This window comes from Pseudophryne corroboree, chromosome 3 (assembly GCF_028390025.1).
Source record: "Pseudophryne corroboree isolate aPseCor3 chromosome 3, aPseCor3.hap2, whole genome shotgun sequence".
NCBI lineage: Eukaryota > Metazoa > Chordata > Amphibia > Anura > Myobatrachidae > Pseudophryne > Pseudophryne corroboree.
The window spans coordinates 115,822,772-115,832,138 of record NC_086446.1 but is presented as its reverse complement, the minus strand read 5'-3'; the positions used below and the strand labels follow the sequence as shown (position 1 = coordinate 115,832,138).

Genomic DNA, 9,367 nt, shown 5'->3' with positions numbered 1-9,367 from the left:
GACCACCTGGGAATACAAGGTGCTGTAGCTATTTTTATACTGCCAACACCGTTCTGTTGATGCATTCCATTTTAAAACGTATTCATTTATGAACCAGTAGTTAGAAGTAGAAAAGTTCTAACAGAAACCAGAAAGTTCATCTACAGCAACACCACACTGGATACGCCCAATCTCATCTGATCTTGGAAGCTAAGCAGTGTTGGGCCTGGTTAGTACTTGGTTGGGAGACCACCTGGGAATACAAGGTGCTGTAGATATTTTTATACTGCCAACACCGTTCTGTTGATGCATTCCATTTTCAAACGTATTCATTTATGAACCAGTAGTTAGAAGTAGAAAAGTTCTAACAGAAACCACAAAGCTCATCTATAGCCACACCACACTGGATACGCCCAATCTCATCTGATCTTGGAAGCTAAGCAGTGTTGGGCCTGGTTAGTACTTGGATGGGAGACCACCTGGGAATACAAGGTGCTGTAGATATTTTTATACTGCCAACACCGTTCTGTTGATGCATTCCATTTTCAAACGTATTCATTTATGAACCAGTAGTTAGAAGTAGAAAAGTTCTAACAGAAACCACAAAGCTCATCTATAGCCACACCACACTGGATACGCCCAATCTCATCTGATCTTGGAAGCTAAGCGGTGTAGGGCCTGGTTAGTACTTGGATGGGAGACCACCTGGGAATAAAAGGTGCTGTAGATATTTTTATACTGCCAACACCGTTCTGTTGATGCATTCCATTTTCAAATGTATTCATTTATGAACCAGTAGTTAGAAGTAGAAAAGTTCAAACAGAAACCACAAAGCTCATCTACAGCCACACCACACTGGATACGCCCAATCTCATCTGATCTTGGAAGCTAAGCAGTGTTGGGCCTGGTTAGTACTTGGATGGGAGACCACCTGGGAAAACAAGGTGCTGTAGATATTTTTATACTGCCAACAGCGTTCTGTTGATGCATTCCATTTTCAAACGTATTCATTTATGAACCAGTAGTTAGAAGTAGAAAAGTTCTAACAGAAACCACAAAGCTCATCTACAGCCACACCACACTGGATATGCCCAATCTCATCTGATCTTGGAAGCTAAGCAGTGTTGGGCCTGGTTAGTACTTGGATGGGAGATCACCTAGGAATACAAGGTGCTGTAGATATTTTTATACTGCCAACACCGTTCTGTTGATGCATTCAATTTTCAAATGTATTCATTTATGAACCAGTAGTTAGAAGTAGAAAAGTTCAAACAGAAACCACAAAGCTCATCTACAGCCACAGCACACTGGATACGCCCAATCTCATCTGATCTTGGAAGCTAAGCAGTGTTGGGCCTGGTTAGTACTTGGATGGGAGACCACCTGGGAATACAAGGTGCTGTAGCTATTTTTATACTGCCAACACCGTTCTGTTGATGCATTCCATTTTAAAATGTATTCATTTATGAACCAGTAGTTAGAAGTAGAAAAGTTCTAATAGAAACCACTAAGCTCATCTACAGCCACACCACACTGGATACGCCCAATCTCATCTGATCTTGGAAGCTAAGCAGTGTTGGGCCTGGTTAGTACTTGGATGGGAGACCACCTGGGAATACAAGGTGCTGTAGATATTTTTATACTGCCAACACAGTTCTGTTGATGCATTCCATTTTCAAACGTATTCATTTATGAACCAGTAGTTAGAAGTAGAAAAGTTCTAACAGAAACCACCAAGCTCATCTACAGCCACACCACACTGGATACGCCCAATCTCATCTGATCTTGGAAGCTAAGCAGTGTTGGGCCTGGTTAGTACTTGGATGGGAGACCACCTGGGAATACAAGGTGCTGTAGATATTTTTATACTGCCAACACCGTTCTGTTGATGCATTCCATTTTCAAACGTATTCATTTATAAACCAGTAGTTAGAAGTAGAAAAGTTCTAACAGAAACCACAAAGCTCATCTACAGCCACACCACACTGGATATGCCCAATCTCATCTGATCTTGGAAGCTAAGCAGTGTTGGGCCTGGTTAGCACTTGGATGGGAGACCACCTGGGAATACATGGTGCTGTAGATATTTTTATACTGCCAACACCGTTCTGTTGATGCATTCCATTTTAAAACGTATTCATTTATGAACCAGTAGTTAGAAGTAGAAAAGTTCTAACAGAAACCAGAAAGTTCATCTACAGCAACACCACACTGGATACGCCCAATCTCATCTGATCTTGGAAGCTAAGCAGTGTTGGGCCTGGTTAGTACTTGGATGGGAGACCACCTGGGAATACAAGGTGCTGTAGATATTTTTATACTGCCAACACCGTTCTGTTGATGCATTCCATTTTCAAACGTATTCATTTATGAACCAGTAGTTAGAAGTAGAAAAGTTCAAACAGAAACCACAAAGCTCATCTACAGCCACACCACACTGGATACGCCCAATCTCATCTGATCTTGGAAGCTAAGCAGTGTTGGGCCTGGTTAGTACTTGGATGGGAGACCACCTGGGAATACAAGGTGCTGTAGATATTTTTATACTACCAACACCGTTCTGTTGATGCATTCCATTTTCAAACGTATTCATTTATGAACCAGTAGTTAGAAGTAGAAAAGTTCAAACAGAAACCACAAAGCTCATCTACAGCCACACCACACTGGATACGCCCAATCTCATCTGATCTTGGAAGCTAAGCAGTGTTCGGCCTGGTTAGTACTTGGATGGGAGACCACCTGGGAATACAAGGTGCTGTAGATATTTTTATACTGCCAACACCGTTCTGTTGATGCATTCCATTTTCAAACGTATTCATTTATGAACCAGTAGTTAGAAGTAGAAAAGTTCTAACAGAAACCACAAAGCTCATCTACAGCCACACCACACTGGATACGCCCAATCTCATCTGATCTTGGAAGCTAAGCAGTGTTGGGCCTGGTTAGTACTTGGATGGGAGACCACCTGGGAATACAAGGTGCTGTAGATATTTTTATACTGCCAACACCGTTCTGTTGATGCATTCCATTTTCAAACGTATTCATTTATGAACCAGTAGTTAGAAGTAGAAAAGTTCAAACAGAAACCACAAAGCTCATCTACAGCCACACCACACTGGATACGCCCAATCTCATCTGATCTTGGAAGCTAAGCAGTGTTGGGCCTGGTTAGTACTTGGATGGGAGACCACCTGGGAATACAAGGTGCTGTAGCTATTTTTATACTGCCAACACCGTTCTGTTGATGCATTCCATTTTAAAACTTTTTCATTTATGAACCAGTAGTTAGAAGTAGAAAAGTTCTAACAGAAACCACTAAGCTCATCTACAGCCACACCACACTGGATACGCCCAATCTCATCTGATCTTGGAAGCTAAGCAGTGTTGGGCCTGGTTAGTACTTGGATGGGAGACCACCTGGGAATACAAGGTGCTGTAGATATTTTTATACTGCCAACACCGTTCTGTTGATGCATTCCATTTTCAATCGTATTCATTTATGAACCAGTAGTTAGAAGTAGAAAAGTTCTAACAGAAACCACTAAGCTCATCTACAGCCACACCACACTGGATACGCCCAATCTCATCTGATCTTGGAAGCTAAGCGGTGTAGGGCCTGGTTAGTACTTGGATGGGAGACCACCTGGGAATACAAGGTGCTGTAGATATTTTTATACTGCCAACACCGTTCTGTTGATGCATTCCATTTTAAAACGTATTCATTTATGAACCAGTAGTTAGAAGTAGAAAAGTTCTAACAGAAACCAGAAAGTTCATCTACAGCAACACCACACTGGATACAGAAAAAAGATATACAGCGCTGATTTGACACAAATGAAGTCTAGATTTAATAAATGTAATAAAACAGATTTTGTATAATGAAATACAATACAAAATATTTAAATAAAGAAAAAAATGTTTAAAATACTGTATGTCTCTTAAATGACTACGGGTGGGCTTGAGGATAAATTTGGCTGACAATCACTTGTTTTTAGGCACACACCAATAACCTCTGACAAAGCTGCCAGGAGCAGCGAAACGCGTTAGGCAAGGACTTGAGCAGACAAAAGCTGACCAGCACCGCCACCACGCTACCACCTACAGTCAGGACCTGTGCATACATTTCCTTTTCCGTGGACCAGAAGTGCTGTAGCTATTTTTATACTGCCAACACCGTTCTGTTGATGCATTCCATTTTAAAATGTATTCATTTATGAACCAGTAGTTAGAAGTAGAAAAGTTCTAACAGAAACCACTAAGCTCATCTACAGCCACACCACACTGGATACGCCCAATCTCATCTGATCTTGGAAGCTAAGCGGTGTAGGGCCTGGTTAGTACTTGGATGGGAGACCACCTGGGAATAAAAGGTGCTGTAGATATTTTTATACTGCCAACACCGTTCTGTTGATGCATTCCATTTTCAAATGTATTCATTTATGAACCAGTAGTTAGAAGTAGAAAAGTTCAAACAGAAACCACAAAGCTCATCTACAGCCACACCACACTGGATACGCCCAATCTCATCTGATCTTGGAAGCTAAGCAGTGTTGGGCCTGGTTAGTACTTGGATGGGAGACCACCTGGGAAAACAAGGTGCTGTAGATATTTTTATACTGCCAACAGCGTTCTGTTGATGCATTCCATTTTCAAACGTATTCATTTATGAACCAGTAGTTAGAAGTAGAAAAGTTCTAACAGAAACCACAAAGCTCATCTACAGCCACACCACACTGGATATGCCCAATCTCATCTGATCTTGGAAGCTAAGCAGTGTTGGGCCTGGTTAGTACTTGGATGCGAGATCACCTAGGAATACAAGGTGCTGTAGATATTTTTATACTGCCAACACCGTTCTGTTGATGCATTCAATTTTCAAATGTATTCATTTATGAACCAGTAGTTAGAAGTAGAAAAGTTCAAACAGAAACCACAAAGCTCATCTACAGCCACAGCACACTGGATACGCCCAATCTCATCTGATCTTGGAAGCTAAGCAGTGTTGGGCCTGGTTAGTACTTGGATGGGAGACCACCTGGGAATACAAGGTGCTGTAGCTATTTTTATACTGCCAACACCGTTCTGTTGATGCATTCCATTTTAAAATGTATTCATTTATGAACCAGTAGTTAGAAGTAGAAAAGTTCTAATAGAAACCACTAAGCTCATCTACAGCCACACCACACTGGATACGCCCAATCTCATCTGATCTTGGAAGCTAAGCAGTGTTGGGCCTGGTTAGTACTTGGATGGGAGACCACCTGGGAATACAAGGTGCTGTAGATATTTTTATACTGCCAACACAGTTCTGTTGATGCATTCCATTTTCAAACGTATTCATTTATGAACCAGTAGTTAGAAGTAGAAAAGTTCTAACAGAAACCACCAAGCTCATCTACAGCCACACCACACTGGATACGCCCAATCTCATCTGATCTTGGAAGCTAAGCAGTGTTGGGCCTGGTTAGTACTTGGATGGGAGACCACCTGGGAATACAAGGTGCTGTAGATATTTTTATACTGCCAACACCGTTCTGTTGATGCATTCCATTTTCAAACGTATTCATTTATAAACCAGTAGTTAGAAGTAGAAAAGTTCTAACAGAAACCACAAAGCTCATCTACAGCCACACCACACTGGATATGCCCAATCTCATCTGATCTTGGAAGCTAAGCAGTGTTGGGCCTGGTTAGCACTTGGATGGGAGACCACCTGGGAATACATGGTGCTGTAGATATTTTTATACTGCCAACACCGTTCTGTTGATGCATTCCATTTTAAAACGTATTCATTTATGAACCAGTAGTTAGAAGTAGAAAAGTTCTAACAGAAACCAGAAAGTTCATCTACAGCAACACCACACTGGATACGCCCAATCTCATCTGATCTTGGAAGCTAAGCAGTGTTGGGCCTGGTTAGTACTTGGATGGGAGACCACCTGGGAATACAAGGTGCTGTAGATATTTTTATACTGCCAACACCGTTCTGTTGATGCATTCCATTTTCAAACGTATTCATTTATGAACCAGTAGTTAGAAGTAGAAAAGTTCAAACAGAAACCACAAAGCTCATCTACAGCCACAGCACACTGGATACGCCCAATCTCATCTGATCTTGGAAGCTAAGCAGTGTTGGGCCTGGTTAGTACTTGGATGGGAGACCACCTGGGAATACAAGGTGCTGTAGCTATTTTTATACTGCCAACACCGTTCTGTTGATGCATTCCATTTTAAAATGTATTCATTTATGAACCAGTAGTTAGAAGTAGAAAAGTTCTAATAGAAACCACTAAGCTCATCTACAGCCACACCACACTGGATACGCCCAATCTCATCTGATCTTGGAAGCTAAGCAGTGTTGGGCCTGGTTAGTACTTGGATGGGAGACCACCTGGGAATACAAGGTGCTGTAGATATTTTTATACTGCCAACACCGTTCTGTTGATGCATTCCATTTTCAAACGTATTCATTTATGAACCAGTAGTTAGAAGTAGAAAAGTTCTAACAGAAACCACCAAGCTCATCTACAGCCACACCACACTGGATACGCCCAATCTCATCTGATCTTGGAAGCTAAGCAGTGTTGGGCCTGGTTAGTACTTGGATGGGAGACCACCTGGGAATACAAGGTGCTGTAGATATTTTTATACTGCCAACACCGTTCTGTTGATGCATTCCATTTTCAAACGTATTCATTTATAAACCAGTAGTTAGAAGTAGAAAAGTTCTAACAGAAACCACAAAGCTCATCTACAGCCACACCACACTGGATATGCCCAATCTCATCTGATCTTGGAAGCTAAGCAGTGTTGGGCCTGGTTAGCACTTGGATGGGAGACCACCTGGGAATACATGGTGCTGTAGATATTTTTATACTGCCAACACCGTTCTGTTGATGCATTCCATTTTAAAACGTATTCATTTATGAACCAGTAGTTAGAAGTAGAAAAGTTCTAACAGAAACCAGAAAGTTCATCTACAGCAACACCACACTGGATACGCCCAATCTCATCTGATCTTGGAAGCTAAGCAGTGTTGGGCCTGGTTAGTACTTGGATGGGAGACCACCTGGGAATACAAGGTGCTGTAGATATTTTTATACTGCCAACACCGTTCTGTTGATGCATTCCATTTTCAAACGTATTCATTTATGAACCAGTAGTTAGAAGTAGAAAAGTTCTAACAGAAACCACAAAGCTCATCTACAGCCACACCGCACTGGATACGCCCAATCTCATCTGATCTTGGAAGCTAAGCAGTGTTGGGCCTGGTTAGTACTTGGATGGGAGACCACCTGGGAATACAAGGTGCTGTAGATATTTTTATACTGCCAACACCGTTCTGTTGATGCATTCCATTTTCAAACGTATTCATTTATGAACCAGTAGTTAGAAGTAGAAAAGTTCTAACAGAAACCACAAAGCTCATCTACAGCCACACCACACTGGATACGCCCAATCTCATCTGATCTTGGAAGCTAAGCAGTGTTGGGCCTGGTTAGTACTTGGATGGGAGACCACCTGGGAATACAAGGTGCTGTAGATATTTTTATACTACCAACACCGTTCTGTTGATGCATTCCATTTTCAAACGTATTCATTTATGAACCAGTAGTTAGAAGTAGAAAAGTTCAAACAGAAACCGCAAAGCTCATCTACAGCCACACCACACTGGATACGCCCAATCTCATCTGATCTTGGAAGCTAAGCAGTGTTGGGCCTGGTTAGTACTTGGATGGGAGACCACCTGGGAATACAAGGTGCTGTAGCTATTTTTATACTGCCAACACCGTTCTGTTGATGCATTCCATTTTCAAACGTATTCATTTATGAACCAGTAGTTAGAAGTAGAAAAGTTCAAACAGAAACCACAAAGCTCATCCACAGCCACCCCACACTGGATACGCCCAATCTCATCTGATCTTGGAAGCTAAGCAGTGTTTGGCCTGGTTAGTACTTGGATGGGAGACCACCTGGGAATACAAGGTGCTGTAGATATTTTTATACTACCAACACCGTTCTGTTGATGCATTCCATTTTCAAACGTATTCATTTATGAACCAGTAGTTAGAAGTAGAAAAGTTCAAACAGAAACCACAAAGCTCATCTACAGCCACACCACACTGGATACGCCCAATCTCATCTGATCTTGGAAGCTAAGCAGTGTTGGGCCTGGTTAGTACTTGGATGGGAGACCACCTGGGAATACATGGTGCTGTAGATATTTTTATACTGCCAACACCGTTCTGTTGATGCATTCCATTTTAAAACGTATTCATTTATGAACCAGTAGTTAGAAGTAGAAAAGTTCTAACAGAAACCAGAAAGTTCATCTACAGCAACACCACACTGGATACGCCCAATCTCATCTGATCTTGGAAGCTAAGCAGTGTTGGGCCTGGTTAGTACTTGGATGGGAGACCACCTGGGAATACAAGGTGCTGTAGATATTTTTATACTGCCAACACCGTTCTGTTGATGCATTCCATTTTCAAACGTATTCATTTATGAACCAGTAGTTAGAAGTAGAAAAGTTCTAACAGAAACCACAAAGCTCATCTACAGCCACACCGCACTGGATACGCCCAATCTCATCTGATCTTGGAAGCTAAGCAGTGTTGGGCCTGGTTAGTACTTGGATGGGAGACCACCTGGGAATACAAGGTGCTGTAGATATTTTTATACTGCCAACACCGTTCTGTTGATGCATTCCATTTTCAAACGTATTCATTTATGAACCAGTAGTTAGAAGTAGAAAAGTTCTAACAGAAACCACAAAGCTCATCTACAGCCACACCGCACTGGATACGCCCAATCTCATCTGATCTTGGAAGCTAAGCAGTGTTGGGCCTGGTTAGTACTTGGATGGGAGACCACCTGGGAATACAAGGTGCTGTAGATATTTTTATACTGCCAACACCGTTCTGTTGATGCATTCCATTTTCAAACGTATTCATTTATGAACCAGTAGTTAGAAGTAGAAAAGTTCTAACAGAAACCACAAAGCTCATCTACAGCCACACCGCACTGGATACGCCCAATCTCATCTGATCTTGGAAGCTAAGCAGTGTTGGGCCTGGTTAGTACTTGGATGGGAGACCAGCTGGGAATACAAGGTGCTGTAGATATTTTTATACTGCCAACACCGTTCTGTTGATGCATTCCATTTTCAAACGTATTCATTTATGAACCAGTAGTTAGAAGTAGAAAAGTTCTAACAGAAACCACAAAGCTCATCTACAGCCACACCGCACTGGATACGCCCAATCTCATCTGATCTTGGAAGCTAAGCAATGTTGGGCCTGGTTAGTACTTGGATGGGAGACCACCTGGGAATACAAGGTGCTGTAGATATTTTTATACTGCCAACACCGTTCTGTTGATGCAT

The 9,367-nt window shown here is 41.9% G+C and overlaps 38 non-coding genes and 2 pseudogenes across 38 annotated transcripts in view; all 40 read left to right on the top strand.

Moving 5' to 3' along the window:
• The window catches only part of LOC135070965 (5S ribosomal RNA), a 119-nt gene extending 88 nt beyond the window's left edge, over positions 1-31 (top strand). The window contains exon 1 of the ribosomal RNA XR_010257112.1: positions 1-31. This exon is cut by the window's left edge and continues 88 nt beyond it. This is a non-coding gene — a ribosomal RNA (5S ribosomal RNA).
• A 107-nt stretch (positions 32-138) lies between these two features.
• LOC135063335 (5S ribosomal RNA) lies at positions 139-257 on the top strand. The gene has a single exon (XR_010249669.1). It is a non-coding gene; the product is annotated as a 5S ribosomal RNA (ribosomal RNA).
• Positions 258-364: 107 nt separating this feature from the next.
• Positions 365-483, top strand: LOC134901805 (5S ribosomal RNA). The gene has a single exon (XR_010175284.1). It is a non-coding gene; the product is annotated as a 5S ribosomal RNA (ribosomal RNA).
• A 107-nt stretch (positions 484-590) lies between these two features.
• On the top strand, positions 591-709 carry LOC135068230 (5S ribosomal RNA). Its single transcript, XR_010254436.1, has one exon. It is a non-coding gene; the product is annotated as a 5S ribosomal RNA (ribosomal RNA).
• Positions 710-816: 107 nt separating this feature from the next.
• On the top strand, positions 817-935 carry LOC134900898 (5S ribosomal RNA). Its single transcript, XR_010174399.1, has one exon. It is a non-coding gene; the product is annotated as a 5S ribosomal RNA (ribosomal RNA).
• A 107-nt stretch (positions 936-1,042) lies between these two features.
• LOC134884386 (5S ribosomal RNA) lies at positions 1,043-1,161 on the top strand. The gene has a single exon (XR_010168535.1). It is a non-coding gene; the product is annotated as a 5S ribosomal RNA (ribosomal RNA).
• A 107-nt stretch (positions 1,162-1,268) lies between these two features.
• Positions 1,269-1,387, top strand: LOC134884804 (5S ribosomal RNA). The gene has a single exon (XR_010168938.1). It is a non-coding gene; the product is annotated as a 5S ribosomal RNA (ribosomal RNA).
• A 107-nt stretch (positions 1,388-1,494) lies between these two features.
• LOC134896901 (5S ribosomal RNA) lies at positions 1,495-1,613 on the top strand. Its single transcript, XR_010172057.1, has one exon. It is a non-coding gene; the product is annotated as a 5S ribosomal RNA (ribosomal RNA).
• A 107-nt stretch (positions 1,614-1,720) lies between these two features.
• On the top strand, positions 1,721-1,839 carry LOC134896890 (5S ribosomal RNA). The gene has a single exon (XR_010172056.1). It is a non-coding gene; the product is annotated as a 5S ribosomal RNA (ribosomal RNA).
• Positions 1,840-1,946: 107 nt separating this feature from the next.
• LOC134885571 (5S ribosomal RNA) lies at positions 1,947-2,065 on the top strand. Its single transcript, XR_010169683.1, has one exon. It is a non-coding gene; the product is annotated as a 5S ribosomal RNA (ribosomal RNA).
• A 107-nt stretch (positions 2,066-2,172) lies between these two features.
• On the top strand, positions 2,173-2,291 carry LOC135059997 (5S ribosomal RNA). Its single transcript, XR_010246391.1, has one exon. It is a non-coding gene; the product is annotated as a 5S ribosomal RNA (ribosomal RNA).
• A 107-nt stretch (positions 2,292-2,398) lies between these two features.
• Positions 2,399-2,517, top strand: LOC134896878 (5S ribosomal RNA). The gene has a single exon (XR_010172055.1). It is a non-coding gene; the product is annotated as a 5S ribosomal RNA (ribosomal RNA).
• Positions 2,518-2,624: 107 nt separating this feature from the next.
• On the top strand, positions 2,625-2,743 carry LOC135068822 (5S ribosomal RNA). The gene has a single exon (XR_010255014.1). It is a non-coding gene; the product is annotated as a 5S ribosomal RNA (ribosomal RNA).
• Positions 2,744-2,850: 107 nt separating this feature from the next.
• On the top strand, positions 2,851-2,969 carry LOC134896867 (5S ribosomal RNA). Its single transcript, XR_010172054.1, has one exon. It is a non-coding gene; the product is annotated as a 5S ribosomal RNA (ribosomal RNA).
• Positions 2,970-3,076: 107 nt separating this feature from the next.
• On the top strand, positions 3,077-3,195 carry LOC135060574 (5S ribosomal RNA). Its single transcript, XR_010246967.1, has one exon. It is a non-coding gene; the product is annotated as a 5S ribosomal RNA (ribosomal RNA).
• A 107-nt stretch (positions 3,196-3,302) lies between these two features.
• LOC134896855 (5S ribosomal RNA) lies at positions 3,303-3,421 on the top strand. Its single transcript, XR_010172053.1, has one exon. It is a non-coding gene; the product is annotated as a 5S ribosomal RNA (ribosomal RNA).
• A 107-nt stretch (positions 3,422-3,528) lies between these two features.
• Positions 3,529-3,647, top strand: LOC134901779 (5S ribosomal RNA). Its single transcript, XR_010175259.1, has one exon. It is a non-coding gene; the product is annotated as a 5S ribosomal RNA (ribosomal RNA).
• A 595-nt stretch (positions 3,648-4,242) lies between these two features.
• On the top strand, positions 4,243-4,361 carry LOC135064596 (5S ribosomal RNA). Its single transcript, XR_010250902.1, has one exon. It is a non-coding gene; the product is annotated as a 5S ribosomal RNA (ribosomal RNA).
• Positions 4,362-4,468: 107 nt separating this feature from the next.
• LOC134900896 (5S ribosomal RNA) lies at positions 4,469-4,587 on the top strand. The gene has a single exon (XR_010174398.1). It is a non-coding gene; the product is annotated as a 5S ribosomal RNA (ribosomal RNA).
• A 107-nt stretch (positions 4,588-4,694) lies between these two features.
• LOC134888395 (5S ribosomal RNA) lies at positions 4,695-4,813 on the top strand (annotated as a pseudogene).
• A 107-nt stretch (positions 4,814-4,920) lies between these two features.
• LOC134884802 (5S ribosomal RNA) lies at positions 4,921-5,039 on the top strand. The gene has a single exon (XR_010168936.1). It is a non-coding gene; the product is annotated as a 5S ribosomal RNA (ribosomal RNA).
• Positions 5,040-5,146: 107 nt separating this feature from the next.
• LOC134896843 (5S ribosomal RNA) lies at positions 5,147-5,265 on the top strand. Its single transcript, XR_010172052.1, has one exon. It is a non-coding gene; the product is annotated as a 5S ribosomal RNA (ribosomal RNA).
• A 107-nt stretch (positions 5,266-5,372) lies between these two features.
• Positions 5,373-5,491, top strand: LOC134896831 (5S ribosomal RNA). The gene has a single exon (XR_010172050.1). It is a non-coding gene; the product is annotated as a 5S ribosomal RNA (ribosomal RNA).
• A 107-nt stretch (positions 5,492-5,598) lies between these two features.
• LOC134885570 (5S ribosomal RNA) lies at positions 5,599-5,717 on the top strand. The gene has a single exon (XR_010169682.1). It is a non-coding gene; the product is annotated as a 5S ribosomal RNA (ribosomal RNA).
• A 107-nt stretch (positions 5,718-5,824) lies between these two features.
• Positions 5,825-5,943, top strand: LOC135059996 (5S ribosomal RNA). Its single transcript, XR_010246390.1, has one exon. It is a non-coding gene; the product is annotated as a 5S ribosomal RNA (ribosomal RNA).
• Positions 5,944-6,050: 107 nt separating this feature from the next.
• On the top strand, positions 6,051-6,169 carry LOC134884801 (5S ribosomal RNA). The gene has a single exon (XR_010168935.1). It is a non-coding gene; the product is annotated as a 5S ribosomal RNA (ribosomal RNA).
• Positions 6,170-6,276: 107 nt separating this feature from the next.
• Positions 6,277-6,395, top strand: LOC134896820 (5S ribosomal RNA). Its single transcript, XR_010172049.1, has one exon. It is a non-coding gene; the product is annotated as a 5S ribosomal RNA (ribosomal RNA).
• Positions 6,396-6,502: 107 nt separating this feature from the next.
• Positions 6,503-6,621, top strand: LOC134896808 (5S ribosomal RNA). The gene has a single exon (XR_010172048.1). It is a non-coding gene; the product is annotated as a 5S ribosomal RNA (ribosomal RNA).
• A 107-nt stretch (positions 6,622-6,728) lies between these two features.
• On the top strand, positions 6,729-6,847 carry LOC134885569 (5S ribosomal RNA). The gene has a single exon (XR_010169681.1). It is a non-coding gene; the product is annotated as a 5S ribosomal RNA (ribosomal RNA).
• Positions 6,848-6,954: 107 nt separating this feature from the next.
• Positions 6,955-7,073, top strand: LOC135059995 (5S ribosomal RNA). The gene has a single exon (XR_010246389.1). It is a non-coding gene; the product is annotated as a 5S ribosomal RNA (ribosomal RNA).
• Positions 7,074-7,180: 107 nt separating this feature from the next.
• LOC134900853 (5S ribosomal RNA) lies at positions 7,181-7,299 on the top strand. The gene has a single exon (XR_010174356.1). It is a non-coding gene; the product is annotated as a 5S ribosomal RNA (ribosomal RNA).
• Positions 7,300-7,406: 107 nt separating this feature from the next.
• On the top strand, positions 7,407-7,525 carry LOC134896797 (5S ribosomal RNA). The gene has a single exon (XR_010172047.1). It is a non-coding gene; the product is annotated as a 5S ribosomal RNA (ribosomal RNA).
• A 107-nt stretch (positions 7,526-7,632) lies between these two features.
• On the top strand, positions 7,633-7,751 carry LOC135060573 (5S ribosomal RNA). The gene has a single exon (XR_010246966.1). It is a non-coding gene; the product is annotated as a 5S ribosomal RNA (ribosomal RNA).
• A 107-nt stretch (positions 7,752-7,858) lies between these two features.
• Positions 7,859-7,977, top strand: LOC134891059 (5S ribosomal RNA; annotated as a pseudogene).
• A 107-nt stretch (positions 7,978-8,084) lies between these two features.
• On the top strand, positions 8,085-8,203 carry LOC134900700 (5S ribosomal RNA). Its single transcript, XR_010174208.1, has one exon. It is a non-coding gene; the product is annotated as a 5S ribosomal RNA (ribosomal RNA).
• Positions 8,204-8,310: 107 nt separating this feature from the next.
• LOC135059993 (5S ribosomal RNA) lies at positions 8,311-8,429 on the top strand. The gene has a single exon (XR_010246387.1). It is a non-coding gene; the product is annotated as a 5S ribosomal RNA (ribosomal RNA).
• Positions 8,430-8,536: 107 nt separating this feature from the next.
• On the top strand, positions 8,537-8,655 carry LOC134900852 (5S ribosomal RNA). Its single transcript, XR_010174355.1, has one exon. It is a non-coding gene; the product is annotated as a 5S ribosomal RNA (ribosomal RNA).
• A 107-nt stretch (positions 8,656-8,762) lies between these two features.
• Positions 8,763-8,881, top strand: LOC134900851 (5S ribosomal RNA). The gene has a single exon (XR_010174354.1). It is a non-coding gene; the product is annotated as a 5S ribosomal RNA (ribosomal RNA).
• Positions 8,882-8,988: 107 nt separating this feature from the next.
• Positions 8,989-9,107, top strand: LOC135061402 (5S ribosomal RNA). The gene has a single exon (XR_010247784.1). It is a non-coding gene; the product is annotated as a 5S ribosomal RNA (ribosomal RNA).
• A 107-nt stretch (positions 9,108-9,214) lies between these two features.
• Positions 9,215-9,333, top strand: LOC135063480 (5S ribosomal RNA). The gene has a single exon (XR_010249809.1). It is a non-coding gene; the product is annotated as a 5S ribosomal RNA (ribosomal RNA).
• Positions 9,334-9,367: the final 34 nt, after the last annotated feature.